The following is an 18,926-nucleotide window of genomic DNA, read 5'->3' on the forward strand; positions in this document are numbered from 1 at the left end:
CAATCGATATCCCTTCAATCGATTACTAATCGATAAATAATTGATGGATCGGATATCGATTTTTTGATAATCGTAGCCAATTATAATCAAGATTTACGGGAAGCTTTTGATTGGCTATCAATGATGGATTTTCCATCGATTGACTCTAAAGCTGTTTGATATTGTTCGCAATCATCGACAGCCAATCAACGAAAAACCATCTATTATCGTTAGAATAGTCTCGATTACCTTCATTCATGATTATTGAATCAATCGATATCCAACAATCGGTTGGTTAGCGATTACCGTAAATTGGTCTAATGTGTCGACTCCCTCCTCTATTCCGACTCCCTTTTATCAGCTGAAATTATAGAAAAGAAAACTGTTTTTCTTTGCTTATATATACAGTGGTCAGAGAGGAATAATCCTTTTTCAATCAGTGATTCAAGCTTTCATATTATTCCTTTCTCTAAAGAAGGGTGTCGGAATTTAAACGAGGGATATCGTTATTAGACCAACTACTTACAGTAGTCATCGATTGGAAATAGTTATCTAGAGTGGGAGAGTCTGGAAACTGACACATCTCACCTACCTACCGTGAAGTCGGGTAACTTGCATCAATGGAGGGAAACTTGCATAGCCATCAATCAAATGACTGACCAATCAAAGCAACAAAATTTCAAAACAAATGAACTATGCAGCTCCGCACAGAGCTCTACTCTATCATTTTTGTTTTGATTTTAACTTTGTATTTAATGACCAGGCGGGTCATTCATTTGAGGGCCAGAGGGCTATCACAGGAAAAAGTATGGAAATCACATGCTTGGTAAAACTGATTTCCGAGCATGTGATCCTGCAAAAAATCACATGCGTGTGAAAATGCAATTCACAAGCCATCTTTTCTCAACTTAAATGGAGTGTCTGACTAGATCTAAAATCACAAATAGGATTGTTTCTCTTTCTTAAAGAGAGAGGTTTAATACCCTAAAAGTAACTCACTTCTATTCTATTTAACAAGTGAGAAAAGATGGATTGTGAATTACATTTTCACACGCATGTGATTTTTTGCAGGATCACATGCTCGGAAATTGGTTTTCACAAGCGTGTGATTCACGGATTTTTTCCTGTGCTATGCATGTTTGCCTCCACTGATGCAAGGTAAATACCCGATCTCATCCCCTGCCATAAATTTTTCTGTGAAATACTTAGTAAATAATAATCTGTCTTACAACACAACTTAATCAAAAATTATACCTGTAAAAATGAAGATCATACTTGTCTGTTGTCTGTGTTGTTGTGTGTAGTGATTTTCGAGGACAGTTCTTTAATTGTAAGATTAATATCACTTTATTGGTGCATTTACTAACTACACAAACATAAAATACTATGCTAAAAGAAATATAATCCTCTTTAAGTACTCTAAAAACACTAAAAACATGACAAAAATACAAAAAAACAGAGCAAGTCTGACAGCATGCTGAAATCCGCCATTAAAAAAAAGATAATGTTTACGAATGCTTGGTCACGCCTACCAAACACTTGCAGAGCGGAATCATTAAATTTATCTTAGCGAGTGAGTCCATATTTCAGAATTTTCGAGAATGTTCTAGAAGTTTCAACTACTTTCGTTTTCTAATTTTTCTTCCGCACCGCCGCCGCCGCCACGAAAGCCTATCGTAATACTTTCGCTATGCGAAATTAACAAGATACAGGGTGTATCCCTGATAAAAGTCCCGTGAGAGTTAAAACCGCTAGCAAAAACAAAACGCTGCAAAGAAGGTTTCAAACACGGACAGCTTTTACAATAAATTCTTGTGTTTAAGAAAGATTAAAGTTCTTATGAAACCGTTTGAAAATCGAATTTAAAGTGTATCCAGATATAATTGGCAGTGGAAACAAGAATACCTGTAACTTTTGATAATCAAAGATAGTTGTGGAAATTCTTTTTGCTTGTGTTTTAGGGAATCAAAAGCGCTATATTTGGATGTATTTTTGGTTGAAAAATTCGCGATTTTTAGCGGTTAAATTTGCGATTGCAAAAAATGAGCTTTTTTTATGCTACAAAGTTCATTTTTACACCAGTGGTAGTTTAACCTTAGGTTAAGAAGGCTGTCAAATTTCAAGGCAAACAGAAAAGTCCTTTGAAAGATGTGGAATCCGAAATACCCCTTGGTAGTACTTTTCTGTGAAACATCAAATTTCCAAATTTGCAATAAAAACGGGGGTAATAAAGCTAATAAATAAGTAAATTAAAATATCTCAATGGTGACTCCCTTAAATCACAAAGGTTTTTACACCAAGGTTACGTATGAAAATGAATCAAAATGAAATTTGACTGCAAATCGGGATAAATCACCTTGGTGATGGTTTCAAAACGAGGCAGCGTTCCACTCAAAATAATTTATGAAAAAGCTGATTGATAGATTTTTTTTCAATTTTATGAATGGAATATAATTCATCTATATTTTGGTGAGTGAGTAATACAATCACCGAACTCTAAATTTAAGACTAGAATGGACACCTTCATTCTTATTTCCGTTAAAGCCGGCACGCCCTCTTAAATAGAAGACATTTTTTGCCTGGAAAATATCGCATTGTGTTTCAAATTGGTGATTGGTGGCTGGAGAATTTATTGCTAATTGTTGTCTTCCTTTTGCAGTCACAAGATGATTATCAAATGTCAGTTTAGTTCTTTATTTTAGAAGTCAGTGAGTACAATACAAATTAACAACTTAACTTGAAATTTTCCATCACGAAAAATAAACTTTTTTCGATGATGGAAGGAAACAAAATGAATATGGAAGAAGAAACTTAAAGAAGTGGAAAACATAAAATGCTTCGAAATTATATCAAACGATGTCTTCTCATCTTTAATATAGCTACTGTTACAATATTTGCAAAGAAGCTTTTACAATTCCAATCCATCCATCAAAACACTGCTATCGAGGGTCCTGAACCATGGTTCGATGGACAAGTAACACACAAGGATTTTTGTTTTCACAAATGTGTTAAAAATTACACTCACTGTTTTTATGTTCAATACAAAGAAATCGATGCTTCAACCTGGCTGTGTAAACTTTTTGCACTCATAACAGATTTGTCCAATCATTTGGTGATTTCAGAAGGGGAAATGTTGGCACGTTCATTTCATCCAAATGATTATAGTGGAATCGGTAAATAGATTTTTTTATATCTTAAATATTTTCCCTTGGGGAAGGAGGTACCCCTAGGCAAAAATGGGTGCTGACGGTAATGGTAATTTTTTTACCTTTCAAAGTCTTTCTATTACCGTGAAAAGCACAGGTCAAAATCATATATTGACGCTGTGCTGGACGAATCGAGATTCTATTCATCGCGCAATCAACGAAGACAAAAGTAACCATGACGACCATCCAAGATCTTGGATGAAGTTCAAAGTTGATATTTTTATTCCCGTCGTTGAAAACACAACTAAAAAATATCATCAATGCTTTTTAAAAAGAGTCAGTGATAGAGAATCATAACATAAAGTCTGTCTATTATTTCGATTCAATTAAAAGTGACCGATTACACTTGGAGGTTTCTGGGGAATTCGTAAATAGTAAACTGCATACTGATACAGTCTGCTAGACATTAATAAGGTAATATTTGCTATTCATCTTTGATTCTTTCTACAGTGATTAGATTGACACATGCGCGATAAAATTTCTATTATTGGTCTTCAGAGGTTAATATATTCTTTGAAAACTTAACCTCTGATACTCAGGGTATCTTTCTATGGGTTGCAAAAATGAGAAAGATTTTAATTAATCTCTCTAAGGGTCGGTTCTTTCACAAACTCGAGTCAAAGAAGAATAGTGAATAAGTCAAGAAAGTAAGAAAACTTTTCGACAGTATTGGAGAATTCTTTTGAAAATTGAAGAAATTTTTGTGGAAATTTCTTTCTAACCCTTTCCATGCCATTTGACCAAAATGTTGGTCATTTTGGTGCTTCAAAAAGAAAGTAAAATGAAGCATTGAATTTTAGCTTGAATATGGTAATAATATTTTTCAAAAGATAAAAACGAAGATTTACAACTTGCTGATTTTTAAAACTATTGGTTTGAAGGTTATTTTGGTATAAAACCTTTTAGAAAAACGCTTATCAAAGTTGAATGAAAGTGAAACAGCATAAATTCAATTTTGACACGGAAGGGCACTTTTTTAGCAATTTTGTCTCTCTAAGAATCACTTTTTCAGCATAAATTATTTTCTATAAGGGTCGATTTTCGGGGGACCCGTCTACACATACCTGTTATCCGCCAACCCTATCACCCCCTTGGGATTTTTCCAACTCAAAAAATAACAAATTACTTTTTCTTAATGCGGATAAACTTTACTTTCTCTTTTCAGATTGTCAAACGCATCATGATTTTGGACATAAAACTTCAGGTGTATACAATATCACACACAACGGAAAAACAATGACCGTGTATTGTCACATGTTTCCAGATGGAGGATGGATAGCTATTCAAAGAAGAGTAAATGTTGAGGATCTTTCATTTAATCAGAATTGGGAAGGTAATGTATTTTGTACAACACAGATATCTGTATAAAACCGAAGGACTAGATAGGTACTTTACTAAGCGCAAAAAAGGGGATCTAGCGTTGGGGTTGGAATTAATCTTACTTTTTTTGCGTTGGGGTTTGAAATTCTATTGATTATAAAAATGTAATAAGATAAAAAAACTTTTTTCTGGTTTTCTCTAGTAGAGATGGGATTAATTGTATATTTCCAATTGGAGTGAGACCTCAAAATATTTTTCCTAACAGGGGACCTTTTTTAGTAACTATCCATTAAGTAGCAGGTCCAAAACACTTCAAAAATTGTCTTCTCTCTTTCTTTTTAAACGTCATTTCTCAACTACCTAATAACCCTAGATCTATACACATAACTGGACGGATTACCCCCCCCCTAATGTAGCGCCCAGTGTTAACTTTGCTTTCCATTTCTCGGGTCACCTCTCACAGCTCTTAACCAAACTACCTTTATCGGCAGTCGAACTAAAAACTATTTACTTGTCGTTTTTAGTTTACAAGGATGGTTTTGGAGATCCAGCATCAAACTATTGGATTGGTAATGATAACATTCACTACCTGACCACCGGCAGAAACATGGATATCATGTTTATTGCAATAGCTTGGGACTGGTCAGAAATAAATGCTCGATATGAGGGTTTTTTCATCGAGGATGAAACCGCCAATTATAAAGTACATTCAGGTAATTTTTTTTTACTAACCTTACTTATTCTGCGCCATTTTCCGTATCAATCAGCCTCTTCGATACGTCTATGTCCTTCCCTACTCTCAGCCGTTTAAATTGGAAGATCAAGGTCAGATCAAGTTTTGTCGCCTTGTCGTTTGTTAGGTATCCCTGGTGGTCGTTTCCCGTGAAATCTTGAAGATATATGTTCGCATGCTTAAATAAACAGTAGTGAAGATAAAAACGAAGATAAACGAGATTTATGACGAGAGTTTTTCGCGAGATGTTTGCAATTTTACGGACTAAACCACAAGAGATTTGATTGAAAGAGTGAAATTAGATTTACGTCATATATTTTGATTAGAATTTGACTGAATAGCGCTTCGCAAAGCATACGTCATAATTATTACTTTTCACTTTTTTTGACATTTGTACGAGTTGCAATCCCACAATTCAACGCGGCTCAATTAAAGATACGTGCAAGTTGTTATATATCTTTTGTCAATGATGTAGTTAACGTGCAAAAGAGATTAACGCAAAGGTTGGTGGGATTGGAACTCGTACAAACACATCGAGAGTAATGATTATGTCAAAAATAAAATCTATTTTTAGATTTAGCGCGGTGCGCTATTGACCAGGCCGTAAATCAAAAACCACTGTTATAAATTTTATACTTGATCATGCTAGCATCTGTTTAGAAAACTTTATTTTTAGACTTGGGAGCTAGAGAACCGTCACAAAAATTCTTGGTAAGACTAGTCAAGATTAAATCAGGCACAATAGCCGGATGCTTCTACACAGACTCATGCTTTTCATATATTTTCTCGTTTCAGGTACATATAAAGAGGGTACTTCAGTCGATTACAAAGGTGAGGGAGATTTTTCTAGGGCAAATTTCTACCGCAACAATAGCCTAAAGCTTACTTCTAGTTGAAACTTTTTTTCTCGTATTCTTCCAGTAAAGTAGAACAAGAAGCACTTGGGAATACAATATTAAAAATTAGGTCGCATTAAAATTGTCGAAGTTTACTATTGTTAACTAATATTTGGAGGGAGTGGAAGTGCCAAAAGGAGGCCATCATAAAGACACTATGAAAGAACGAAGAAAAAACGAGAAACGAATAAAAACGACAAAAAACGACAAATTACGACAAAAAAACGAAAAAACGACAATAAAGAACGAGATATTTTGCCATCCACAACCCCGACGGAAAGTGACTGTACCACCATTCCCCTTAGTTCTATACGCTATTTAACCACTTACGGTTTAAAAGAACGCATGTGCAATTTGTGGGCTCCAATTGGCTCATCCACTGTATGTTTGATCTTTTTTTAAAGTGGAAAAACTATATCTGCTAAGTATCAGTAGAGATCCGGGGGTAGGCATACTAGTATAGCTTGTTGTGTGAAAAATTTGCTTTGACCACCCCTGATGTTATACACGTTTTTTTTATTAGAGCACCTTAGTTTTGGCTGAGCCTGAATGTGCTTATTTTCTCATCGAATTTCAGCCTCAGATGTTCTTATTGACGCTTTTAATTCGAAAACAAATTAACTTAAGAAAAAAATTAAATCTATAGCACTATTTATCTCTGCAGGTCAAAAGAAAAAGAAATTCCACCAATTATTTAATTATTCAAAATTCGAAACATTGCAATAACTGCAACTTCTTTTCTTTGACTTTTAAAGAAACTTTTCTCTCTTTTCCAAGGCTGGGCATGCTCTTAAGATGTTTTCAGCCTAAATCTTCTTATAAACTGGGTTCTTATAAAAACGTGTACCATATTCGTACTTATTAGGTCAAAGGCCATCGTTTGTCATGGTTAGATTATCTCAAAAGCTTTTACACTTAGCTTTTAGGTAAAAAAAATAGACTCGTTTGAGGGTTCGAGCCTTAGCAACCTTGTTGTTGACAAAAACAATTTGTTCTCCAAAATATATGTTGTATCTACAAGAAAAAAAGCTTCTGATGCCAATCCCAGTTGGCACACAACGTTGCTTCAACGTTTATATAATCTTCTCAACGTCCATATAACGTTAGATAAACGTTATGGTGCTAGCTGGGATACTTCATGGTAAGCTCTAACCTAGTATCAAGAGGTACAGAGAATTCTCGCTTATTTGAACTTTTATCATTCGAATCACTCTATAATTCGAACTTATTCCCTATCCCCGTCAAAGAAAAATCTACTTAAAATCTACTTTCTACAATTCGTATCTCTCTTTAATTTGAATAAAATAAATTTCCCCGTTTCAGTTCGAATTAGAGACAGTCAACTGTATTTTGACTTCTTTTTGTTTTAGCCGATTGGTTAGTCCATGATGGTATGGAATTCTCGACTCCTGATCGCGATAACGATTTATATTCCGGAAAATGTGCTCAATTAAAAGAAGGTGGTTGGTGGTTTAAGAAATGTGCACAGATCTCTTTTAATAATGATCACGCAGACAACAACAAAGCGCAATGGAATAGTTGGAGTAAAAGCTCTACTATTACTAAAACATTGATGTTGATTAGAGAAAATCGAAATTGAAAGAGTGTTCGTGGTTCATGTTTTATATTGTTGTTTGAAAATCCGTTGCACACAAACTATAATGAAAACGTTGATGCTAAAGTCCTACTAAAACATTGATGTTGATTAGAGAGAATCGAAATTGAAAGAGTGTTCGCGCTTCGTGTTTTATTTTGTTGTTTGAAAATCCGTTGCACACAAACTATAATGAAAACGTTGAGGCTAAAGTCCTACTAAAACATTGATGTTGATTAGAGAGAATCGAAATTGAAAGAGTGTTCGTGATTCATGTTTTATATTGTTGTTTGAAAATCCGTTGCGCACAAACTATAATGAAAATGTTGATGCTAAAGTCCTACTAAAACATTGATGTTGACTAGAGAGAATCGAAATTGAAAGAGTGTTCGTGCTTCATGTTTTATATTGTTGTTTGAAAATCCGTTGCGCACAAACTATAATGAAAATGTTGATGCTAAAGTCCTACTAAAACATTGATGTTGACTAGAGAGAATCGAAATTGAAAGAGTGTTCGTGATTCATGTTTTATATTGTTGTTTGAAAATCCGTTGCGCACAAACTATAATGAAAATGTTGATGCTAAAGTCCTACTAAAACATTGATGTTGACTAGAGAGAATCGAAATTGAAAGAGTGTTCGTGATTCGTGTTTCATTTTGTTGTTTGAAAATCCGTTGCACACAAACTATAATGAAAATGTTGATGCTAAAGTCCTACTAAAACATTGATGTTGACTAGAGAGAATCGAAATTGAAAGAGTGTTCGTGCTTCATGTTTTATTTTGTTGTTTGAAAATCAGTTTTGAATCCTGACACCGTTGCGTACTAACCGGAATAGGACACTTGGGTTATAAACCCTACTAAAATATTGAATTTTATCAGAGAGAATCGATATCGATTTAAACAGTTTTTTTTCTTTGCACTTTTTTTATCTTGACTTTATATTTTTTATGTAACATTTTACTAAAAGGATCAATATTTTGTTGATATCAATTTTCTTCACATAGGAATGTACAGAACACCACTCGTGGTGCTAATATTTGTAAAGATACTTGGTTTGTTTTGGCAACATATCGTTGTAAATGTCGTAAAACAACTATAGTTTTACATAATGTCATTTGACTTTGTTGTTTTTTGGCTTTCTACGCGTAGTAATTTCCTGGGAATTAATTATAATCATATTTAATATCTATATATTAATAGCGGTATTCTGTATGTCGTTTTGTTTGTCTGTCTGTTATACTTTCGTTTTCGCACGCAATGTTTTTGTTCTCAGTTTTTGGACTGCTGGCCAAAGAGCATTTTTTGACGTGAGGGTTTTCAACCCGTTCGCTCGAAGGTACAGCAAAACAAAAATTGAGAACTGTTTATTGTCTAATGAGAAAGAAAAGAAGAAACAATATTGCAATCGTGTTCTTCAAGCTGAGAATGGGACATTTTCACCGTTAGTTTTTGCGGCAAACGGGGCTATGGGACGAGAGTGTACAATGTTTTACAAACGTCTCGCAGAAATGATTTCGGATAAGAGACATGATACACTCTCAAAAGTCACGAGTAACATAAGAACTGTTATATGCTTTTCACTTTTAAGATCGACGGTGAGATGCATTCGTGGATCAAGAGGTAGAGTGCGACTCCCTCAAGATGAAATTTAAATAATAATAGTAATGATAAAAAAAAATATATTCTAGAGCAATTTAGATTTGTTTTATTGCATGTCGGGAAAGCCTCCGGAGTTATTGAATATTGTATTAGGCTAATACTTATATTTGAAATATTGTATTAATACAGTTTAAAAAAAATGTTTTTGTTCTTCCAAAAGATAACTTTTAGTTCTTGCTCCACAAATGTGTTAAATCAGATTCGCGCCGTTTTATAAAGACTTTGTTTTGATTGATAGATTAGACTTTTTCTGTTTTTTTCTTTCTTTTCTTTTGTTTTATGTTTTCAAATGTAATCCCGGGGGGGGGGGCAGCTGGGCAAAAGGACCGACGGGTATATGCGGGTCCTAAGGGTATCTTTTCCAATATGTTTAAAATGCACTGTAAGGGTCGGAAAAACTAGAGATGCACTGTAAGGGTAGAGATTTCAGAAAATTCTTGAAAAATCTAGATATTTTGACCAAAAATGCTAGAATTTTGATCATTTTTTGCACGAAAGGGATCGAAAATTTGGGGGAAAATGCACTCTAAGGGTATGATTTTCACTGATTTTTGCTGCACTGTAGGGGTGCAATTTTAAAAGTCAATTTTTGGCCCGCACATACCGTCAGTCCGCAAACCCAGTGCCCCCCCCCCCGGGAATGTAATTAACGACCTTATTTGATTTGAGACATTCGAAATCTTTTCAAAACAAAAGAAATCTTTTAAACAGAATCTGTTAAAGAAAAGAACAAGACGACTGAAAAGTCGAAAATTTCGCCTTGAAAATATGTATCGATAATTATAAATACTGTATATCGATAAATATGAGGTACATGTGCTAATAAAAGTGCTTAAACAAAAGACTTTCAAACACACCTGTGGGATTATTTTGAAACAAATCCAATCCCTGCATGCATTTCACTCTTAAAAACAGCCCTAAGTTGGGACTGATCAATGAAGTAATCCCGAAGGGCTAGAATTGGATCTCCTTAGTGCAGTGGGATTTGAAGCCTTCCCATCCCACCAAAGTTGTGCGGCCTTGAGCGACCCGCCTGTTTTTTCTACAAATAACAGATAGAAACTAAAATTTCCCACTAGCTTTCAAAAAATATACCATTCAAAAAACAAAGAAATCACTAAATCCTATACGTCTCGTCAAAATACGGCGTAAAAATATAAGAATTCACTTTTTCTTGCCTGAGAAAGGTTAAAGATTCAGCTTATACTTCATTTTGGGACTGATTGATGTTTATCTTTAATTAATTTATTTTTATTTTTTCATGTGCAAATCTACAATCATCCTTTTGTGGTTATGGGATATTGTTCACAAGAGTTCCGAGTTTCGACGCAGTGTTTCAATCAATCTCTTTCATCATTAAGCTGATTGGAAAACTTTGTTGGCATCTTTTATGATATTATACACTATCAGTAATATATGAGTAAATGTAGGCAAGCTAATGCAAATATAGATTAAACGATTAATTGAATTTGTGTATATCTTGTTATTTTGTTGTTTTTTGCAGAGAGATAAACAGTTCTCTTCTTCGTGCCTCTCCCTCGAAGAGACAAAAATATAATAGGCCGAATTCGCAAAAATTTAACAGTCTTCTCTCAAACTTGTGCAATTAGGGGACATCATTTGTCCGTTTTTCCAGCATGGCAGAAATTTGAACCGCTAAATCAAACATTTAGGAGTTAATATCTTCAAGTTCTTATAAATTTATTTTTTTCTAAACTTGCCAATAGTGAAGCCATGATGCGCCGTTAATTTGATTGTCCGGATAAAATTTTGGGGAGAAAAATAGCCTAATTAGAGGCCACGGCTTTTAGCCAAGCATTATTTTTTCTGTTGGGATAATTCTTGGAGGAGAGTAGGATAAACCAAATAAAATGGTACAATAGTGTGTATGTAATAAATAGTGGTATATTTGGAAAAAAACCTGTTTCGGGTTTGAAAAATCTTCAAAAGGAACGGTCGCCCCAGCCAATGAAATTACGAAAAAGTCCAAAAAATACAATTTTCAGTTAAAACACTGTGAAAATTTCTCCGATCTTGTTCAAATTTACACAGGAATTGTGTTTTAGTATCCTTCACTGAATTCCCATAGTGATATGTTTGTAAAAAATCTGTGTCGGGTTTGAAAAATCTAAAGTAACGGTCGCCAGCCACGATAAAATTACGACAAAGTCAAAAAAAAAAATTTTCAGCCCTAACGCTAACACTGTGAAAATTTCTCCAATCTTGTTCAAATTTACACAGGAATTGTGTTTTAGTATCCTTTACTGAATTCCCATAGTGATATGTTTGTAAAAAATCTGTGTCGGGTTTGAAAAATCAAAAGGAACGGTCGCCAGCCGCGATGAAATTACGACAAAGTCCAAAAACGATAATTTTAGCCATAACACTGTGAAGATTTCTCCAATCTTGTTCAAATTTACACAGGAATTGTGTTTTAGTATCCTTTATTGAATTCTCATAGTGATATGTTTGTAAAAAATCTGTGTCGGGTTTGAAAAATCAAAAGGAACGGTCGCCAGCCGCGATGAAATTACGACAAAGTCCAAAAACGATAATTTTCAGCCATAACACTGTGAAGATTTCTCCAATCTTGTTCAAATTTACACAGGAATTGTGTTTTAGTATCCTTCGTTATTGAATTCTCATAGTGATATGTTTGTAAAAAATCTGACAATGATGAATACAAAACAGGATCATTTTCAGCCATACACATAATAATCTATTTGTACTTCAGCGGTCAGAAGCTTGGGGAATAGCGATAGATTTGGACCCGTGTTACATTTCATCATAAATCCCAAGGTAATTAGCATTACTTATTTCAAGTCAAAGTATAGACAGGGCCTTGTCTTAGCAAAGTATCCTGGGACGCCCTATATGTGACGCCCTCATTCCTCCCGTTACGCCCGAAAAAAATTCCTAACCGCCGCCGTCGCCGCAGAAACACGCTGAAAACAATACTTTCGCTAGGCGAAATTAACAAATATAAAATAAAACACAAGAATCACATAACAAGTTTGTTAGAACAACAGCAACATTAAAAATACATTCAAAAGGCGGTAAAAACTAGAATTCTTTCTTCGTAAAAAGGGACCTTTAAACCCCGAGGGGGGTACTAGGGTTGCGAGCTGACGTGGGGGGGGGTGTGCCGCCCGACTTTCGGACTTTGGACCCTTACCGGGACTAAAAAGGAGAAAACAAAGGAAAATTTTGGAAATTTTACGACCTTTAGTAGGACGAATTTGACCAATTTTGACCAAATTTCGATCTTTCAGGGGGTAAAAAGTTGAAATTTTCCTATTTTTCCGACCCTTAGTGGGACTGAAATTAGATTTTCTGATTTTTCCGACCCTTAGTGGGACTGAAATTAGATTTTCTGATTTTTCCGACCCTTAGCGGGACTTTGGAAGTCCAAAAAAGGCACCCTTAAGGGCGGCACATACCGTACCCTCCATTTGCCTAAGTACCCCCCCGGCCCTGCCCCTCGGACCCTTAGCAGAATAAAGAGGAGAAGAAACAAGGGAAATTGTGTGAATTTTAATTCACTTTTTGGAACTAATTTGACCAAATTTCTATCTTTCTGGGGGCAAAAAGTTGAAATTTTCCTATTTTTCCATTTCTTAGTGGGACTGAAGTTTGATTTTCCGATTTTTCAAACTGTCATGTTTCAAAAAAGGCACCCTTAAGGCCGGCACATACCCATACCCACACCCTTCTCTTGCCTAAGTACCCCCCCCCCCCCCGGGCTGTCTTTTTTCGACGAATCGCGTGTCATGTCTATTATTTCACTCCGCTTATCTTGACATCAAAGTTTTCCTAAACATCAAGAACTACGGCAAATATAACGCGAGCAAAGCGAGAAAAAAAATCTAATTGCAGAGCCGTCTCGGACGTCGCTGGTCGCCGGTATGGTGTAATTTGGGAATGACGCCCTTTCTGTTTTCTGATCATTTTTGCCACAAAAATCTTTTTCAAAATATGGTTTAAAGATACATCACCCGGGAGGGATAGAGTCAAACTTTGAAGAGAATTCTTGCCTTTAATTTTGATTTCATCGTGTTTTAAGCCACCTTCCCAACATCTCAAAGGACTTTGAAAGTGTTCAGCAGACAGCTAAACCGGCGTGCGACGCCGGGTACCGGCTAGTACTTATTTAATATATTTAATTTTTCTAGGTCAATTCTTAAAAACCTCACTTTACTTAAAAAAAAAAATTGTTTTTTGACGAGTTTCATTTAGTAGTAAGTAAGTATCATCTGGTGGCTGTCGGCGGAGTCGGGAGTGAGGGAGTCTATTCCCTTTTCTTTTTGCGCTAGACCTTGGAGATCGAATGCTGAGGTGGAGCGCCACGTCTACTCTCAGCTCCGAGTAACTTACCGCCTAGATCAGATTAATCTAAGCTACTCATCCGAATGCTCTACCGACTGAGCTATCTGGTCATTCATTTAAACGATGATTTTAATAAAAATACCCATTACCAGCCAATAGCCAATAACCTTCAGAAAGATACTCGGCTTTTGAGGAGTCTGGTACTGGATATGAATGAAAAAGTCCTTATGACAACAGTGTAAAGAAAACACAAGCGGAAGTGTAGCCTATTATTATACTATACGTCACTACATTTTTTCTACGCAGTAACGTCTATTCACGATATGCACCATTGCAATGTCTTCCACGGACCCAATATCTGATTGGTTGAAAGTGACTTATTGACTAGCGAGCACCTCACTAAAAACCGGGATTTTTCATCTCGTTTCTTAGTGAGTTCCACTTTGACGTTTTTCGAAAAATAGAAGCCTTTCAAGTGTTTTGACGCAAATTCGATTATTTTGCTACTGCTGGAGCTTCGAAAGTTAAAAGTGACGTCAAAAAATCGAATGTTTAGAGCCCGGAAACCCGGGCTCAAAACATTCGAAAAAGTCGCAAAGTGGAATAGACGTTAATTGCGTAAAAAAAACGCGGGTGACGTCTAGTATAGACTACTCATTGACTGATTTTACGTCACTTACAACAAATGAGCTATTAATGCCGGCGCAAATAGAGCCAACATTTGATCCAAAATAATGTTAGAAGACATTGCAATGTGTGATGTAATGTTAGAAGACATTGCAACGGTGAATATCATGAATTAAAAGTGTATGGTTTGCGTAGCAGTGGTCAAAGCGAGCAAAGCAAGATTTTTCATCTGAAAAGGAAGGATTTGAACAGCAAATAAAACTGCAAACTCCGGTAATTGTCATTTTTAAATAGCGAACCATTATGCAAATATCTTTATCGTGGTCAGCCTTTGTTAATATATCTAACATGAAATTTAAAAGAGTATATCCTAGTAAGTGCGAACGCACAAACGCAAACCAAAACGGAAAATCAAAACGGAAAGATCGGGAAATCGAACCCGACTATCGCGATTAATTTATTAATTTATTTACGCACAAAAAAACACTGATTTTAAGAAACTCCTTAACTACTGGAGTTAAATTATTAGCACATTATCTTGAAATTTTGGTGAAATATGCAGAATTTTGAGACAAAAAAGCTTCTTTATATACTTTTCACTGAGACGGAACTACCTTCTAAGATGGAAGAAATTTCAAAGCTGGGTTAGATAAGTATGGGTTACCTGGTGATTAATGAAGGGAAACCAAATCAAATGGATTCGATTAAGTTGATAGAAAACGTCTTGCAAACATCAATGCCCATTACATCCATTATAACTTTTGGATAAACGTTACAACAGCAAGATAAAGGCCAAAATGGTCTGCATTATGACAAACTTCCATTCATGGCCTGAATTTTGAATACTCGAATGTTTATAAGTGCCAGCTGCGTGTGATTTAATGACAGCATACAATGACAATTCAGTGACCATTTTTTTCATCAGTTGACCAAAGGAACTCAGTATCCAATTCAAATATTCCAGGAATAAAGGGTTCCAGTAGGTTTGGTATATCATATTGACTTAACTGAATGATGATTTTAGGAACCTCACTGAGACAAATTTTCGTTCTCAACTTCGCATTGTCACAACTTATGAATCAATGTATATTGAGTTAATCGTTCCACACCTGGAAATTTGAGCTTTGCTAAGCCAATTTGATGTTAATCGATACTTCGATCATCTTCTGTTTTTGAGAGAGAGTGATGAAAGGACAATCTCGCATATATATCGCATCCCTAACACATATTATGGACCAGTTAATGTTAATTTCCACACCAATACTTTGTCGGGAGAATAACATTATTGTTTAATAGGGGCCAATACACTAGTTTCCAAAGCCATACCTTTTGTAATCCAAAAGTTGCTTGGATAAGAAGACTTGTCATCTGAGCTTTGAAATTGTTTCACCAGACCTTTACCTTTTCACCGGCTTTCAGTATTTCGTATATAGACTCAAATAGCACTAGTTTCCAAAGCTATACCACCTGGAATCACAAAGTTGCTTGGATAAGAAGACTTGTCGTCTGAGCTTACCGAATTTGTTCCAAAACTAACATTTGGTATTCGTCAATTCAATCAGCAATGTCAATGTACATCAATAATAGAATCTATAACTTTGGAGAGATTGTTCATGCAACGTTTTCCAGACCATCTAAAAAAGAACGATAAATAACGTATTAAAAACCGACAAAAAGAACGACAAATGATAAAAAGAACGACAAACGACAAAGAAGACATATTTAGCCATCCCAACCCTCGAACTTAGAAGTCACACCACCCCCCAACGTATTTAGGACTCTTTGTACTTTACGCTATTTAACAACTAGTAGCTGAAAACATTAGATGAACTAACTTTTGAATAGATTCGATATTTCATTTCATAGATCTCCTTTAAAATGGGGATAGGTTGAATGAATCATTGTTAACTTTGAAGCCAACGTTAACTAGGTAACCTCCAGTAATGGTGATATAAGGCCACAGTCATTTCAGGTCATTTCAACCAACATTGCTGTCCACATCAGATGTGATCAATATCGCCAGCGACTTCTTGGCATAAACAACCAGACCGGAGGATGATTCTGGCTTTCTGCATCTTTGAAGTGTATTCATTGTTTCTTCAATTGTTTTTTAATTTCTTGTCATTCTTGTTTATTAATATCTATGAAGAAATAAAAAAAAGCTAACATGATGAAAAATTAAATATTAATGTTTGGTTTAGTATATCCACATTACACTTTCATGTTATGGAACGGGGCGGACGGGGCGGACGGGGCTGCTGTTAGGCGTCTTCACGCCACATCGAGCATAAAAATAATGTTAAAAGGGTGACTTTGTTACTGAAACGAGCAACCAGAAGCGACAGTGAATAAAAGTAAAATGGAATGTTTCAATAAAAGTTTTTCAGGTAATTTCTCCTAATAGACTAATCTTCACATTTGTATGTTCGGGGGGGGGTTGGAAATTGTACCTCTAAATATTCCCCTCCAAAAAAAATAATCATAAACTTAAACAAGGCTTTTTAGAGCATAATGAGAGACTCTCCTTTCGACAGGTAAAATATCTTTTAAACGTTAATAGACGGGGGAGGGAGTGTTGATTAGGCACCTCAGAGTGACCTCCCACCTCCAGACATCTAACATTTATGGAAATTTTTAGTAGTTTTTTTTCAGTCTACCTGGAGTTTGTTGTCATCTTGTACAGGCCGCTGGGGTAATGTCGCCTGACTGTCTTAAATGACAGTCAGCCTGTCCCAAGCTAGGATAAAGACAGAGGGACCCAGAGAGGACTTTCATTGTAACATCGTCTCTCTAAGAGGAAGAAGAATTCGGCCACTCTTTGTTGTTTGTAGGTCTGACAGAAAAATCATTTTATTTTTTCATTCTATATATTATGGATAGGATATGCCAAGATATCCAGGAATATCGCCATTAGATAAGAAATGGTTTCAAGTAGATGTCTAAAATACATTTTTAAAAATGCTTCAATATAAATTTTACCTATTAGTAATACATGTGATTATAAATAGCAAAAAAATTTACATTAAATTTTCAAATTACTGAAATATTAATGGGGTCGACCCTTAAGGCTTGGGGACACGAGACGTTTTTGTTCGCGTTGGTGCAATGCAACATGCTCTATCCAACCAACACAAGAAAAAAGTACGTGTCCCATGGTTTCTTTTTTTTTGTTTCATGGAACAAAAAGTGAGGAAAATACCCAAAAGACACGATGATTTTGTCCCAGGAACAAAGGTGAGATTTCACTTTTATCGGTAGAAAGAAAAATGAGGTGGAGACACGAGAAAGCGTTTCAGGTTGGTGGGATGGAGCATGCTGCATTGCACCAACGCGAAAAAAAAATTCTCGTGTCCCCAAGCCTTTAGGATCTGTGACATCTTTCATGGGACGCGACCAAAATAAGTTTGTTTGAAAAAAGAAAAGATTTTACGACATTCAGAGGCCTATGAGTCAGGTCTGGCAAAAGTTATCATGGGTGTGAGTAGCAAAAAAGATGAACCCTGAAAAAGGAGGGCCGACTCCAAAAGGTTTGAATTTAATATAAAGTTCCATAAATTATTATATCCTATGCAGTTAAAAAATTTATAAATCGATATCTAATTTCCGAGGTACTTCAATAAAATTTTCAAAAAAGTTATTCAAAATTCAAAGTTTGCATAAATTAGAGATTCTTCCATATTCAGGACACTATATGGTAAATGAATCAAAAAAATTTAGTTCTTAAATTCAGCCTAATTGAAAAGAAACTATGCGCGAATCTCATTAAACATTATAAAGTAAAGCAAAAGTCCACCGATTTTCTGTGATGTAAAATAGAGCGTTCCCTAAAAACTATGAAATGCTCTGGTTTAAAAATTACTAAATTTTAGAAGTTCCAAGGGAAGTTTTTGACAAAATTTGATAATCTTTAATATCAAAAAAGAAGAACTACTGTACCTGGAAATAAAACTCCCAATTAGAAATTGGACGCTTATAACTCTGGAACTGGGGCTTGAGATATTTTCCTTTTAAACACTGTGTATATTTAAAGGGACAATCGAATGATTTAAGATATTTTGCTTGTAGAACCCTCCAATGGTCCTGGTGAAAATTTCCAATAATCTTTTCTCAAAATCTTTTTGTATAACTCTTTTCCAAAGTTGAGATATTCAAGTCACAAGTTTTTGACTTCTAGCAAGGAAAAAATCGACGTTAGAATCGTGTAAGAAGTCATTTTTAGATATTTCAAATTGTCATAATATCGACTTTCAAAAAAAGTTAAAAAAAACAAGCTAGATGCTGAATGGACCTACCTGATGATGAAAGTTGGATAGCAATTCGAGGAGAAAAAAATCAGTCAAAAAATATAGCGTTTAGCGAAAATGCATAACACGATAAATTCATCATTGATTGTTGATGGGGGGAGAGGGAAGGGTTGTAGGGGAAAAAAATAGAAAGTTCTGGTCACAAAAATCAGTTTTATTGACAATTGAATCATGCTTGATGGTGAGCTTTGTTATCAATAATGTTTTTGTGTGAAAAACATAGAAATACAAGGAAAAAATCTAATGAAAATCTGCAAAAACGGCGATTTCCGGCATTT

General features: G+C 35.3%; 2 long non-coding RNA genes across 2 annotated transcripts; both read left to right on the forward strand.

The window, feature by feature from the left end:
• The first annotated feature begins 2,806 nt into the window (after positions 1 to 2,806).
• LOC136820436 (uncharacterized) lies at positions 2,807 to 5,240 on the forward strand. The gene is made up of 3 exons (XR_010848583.1): positions 2,807 to 3,152; positions 4,351 to 4,518; positions 5,030 to 5,240. It is a non-coding gene; the product is annotated as an uncharacterized lncRNA (long non-coding RNA).
• Positions 5,241 to 6,003: 763 nt separating this feature from the next.
• On the forward strand, positions 6,004 to 8,839 carry LOC136820437 (uncharacterized). The gene is made up of 2 exons (XR_010848584.1): positions 6,004 to 6,069; positions 7,505 to 8,839. It is a non-coding gene; the product is annotated as an uncharacterized lncRNA (long non-coding RNA).
• The last annotated feature ends 10,087 nt before the right edge of the window (positions 8,840 to 18,926 follow it).

Source organism: Clytia hemisphaerica, unplaced genomic scaffold, assembly GCF_902728285.1.
Source record: "Clytia hemisphaerica strain Z4C2 unplaced genomic scaffold, Clytia hemisphaerica genome assembly, whole genome shotgun sequence".
NCBI lineage: Eukaryota > Metazoa > Cnidaria > Hydrozoa > Leptothecata > Clytiidae > Clytia > Clytia hemisphaerica.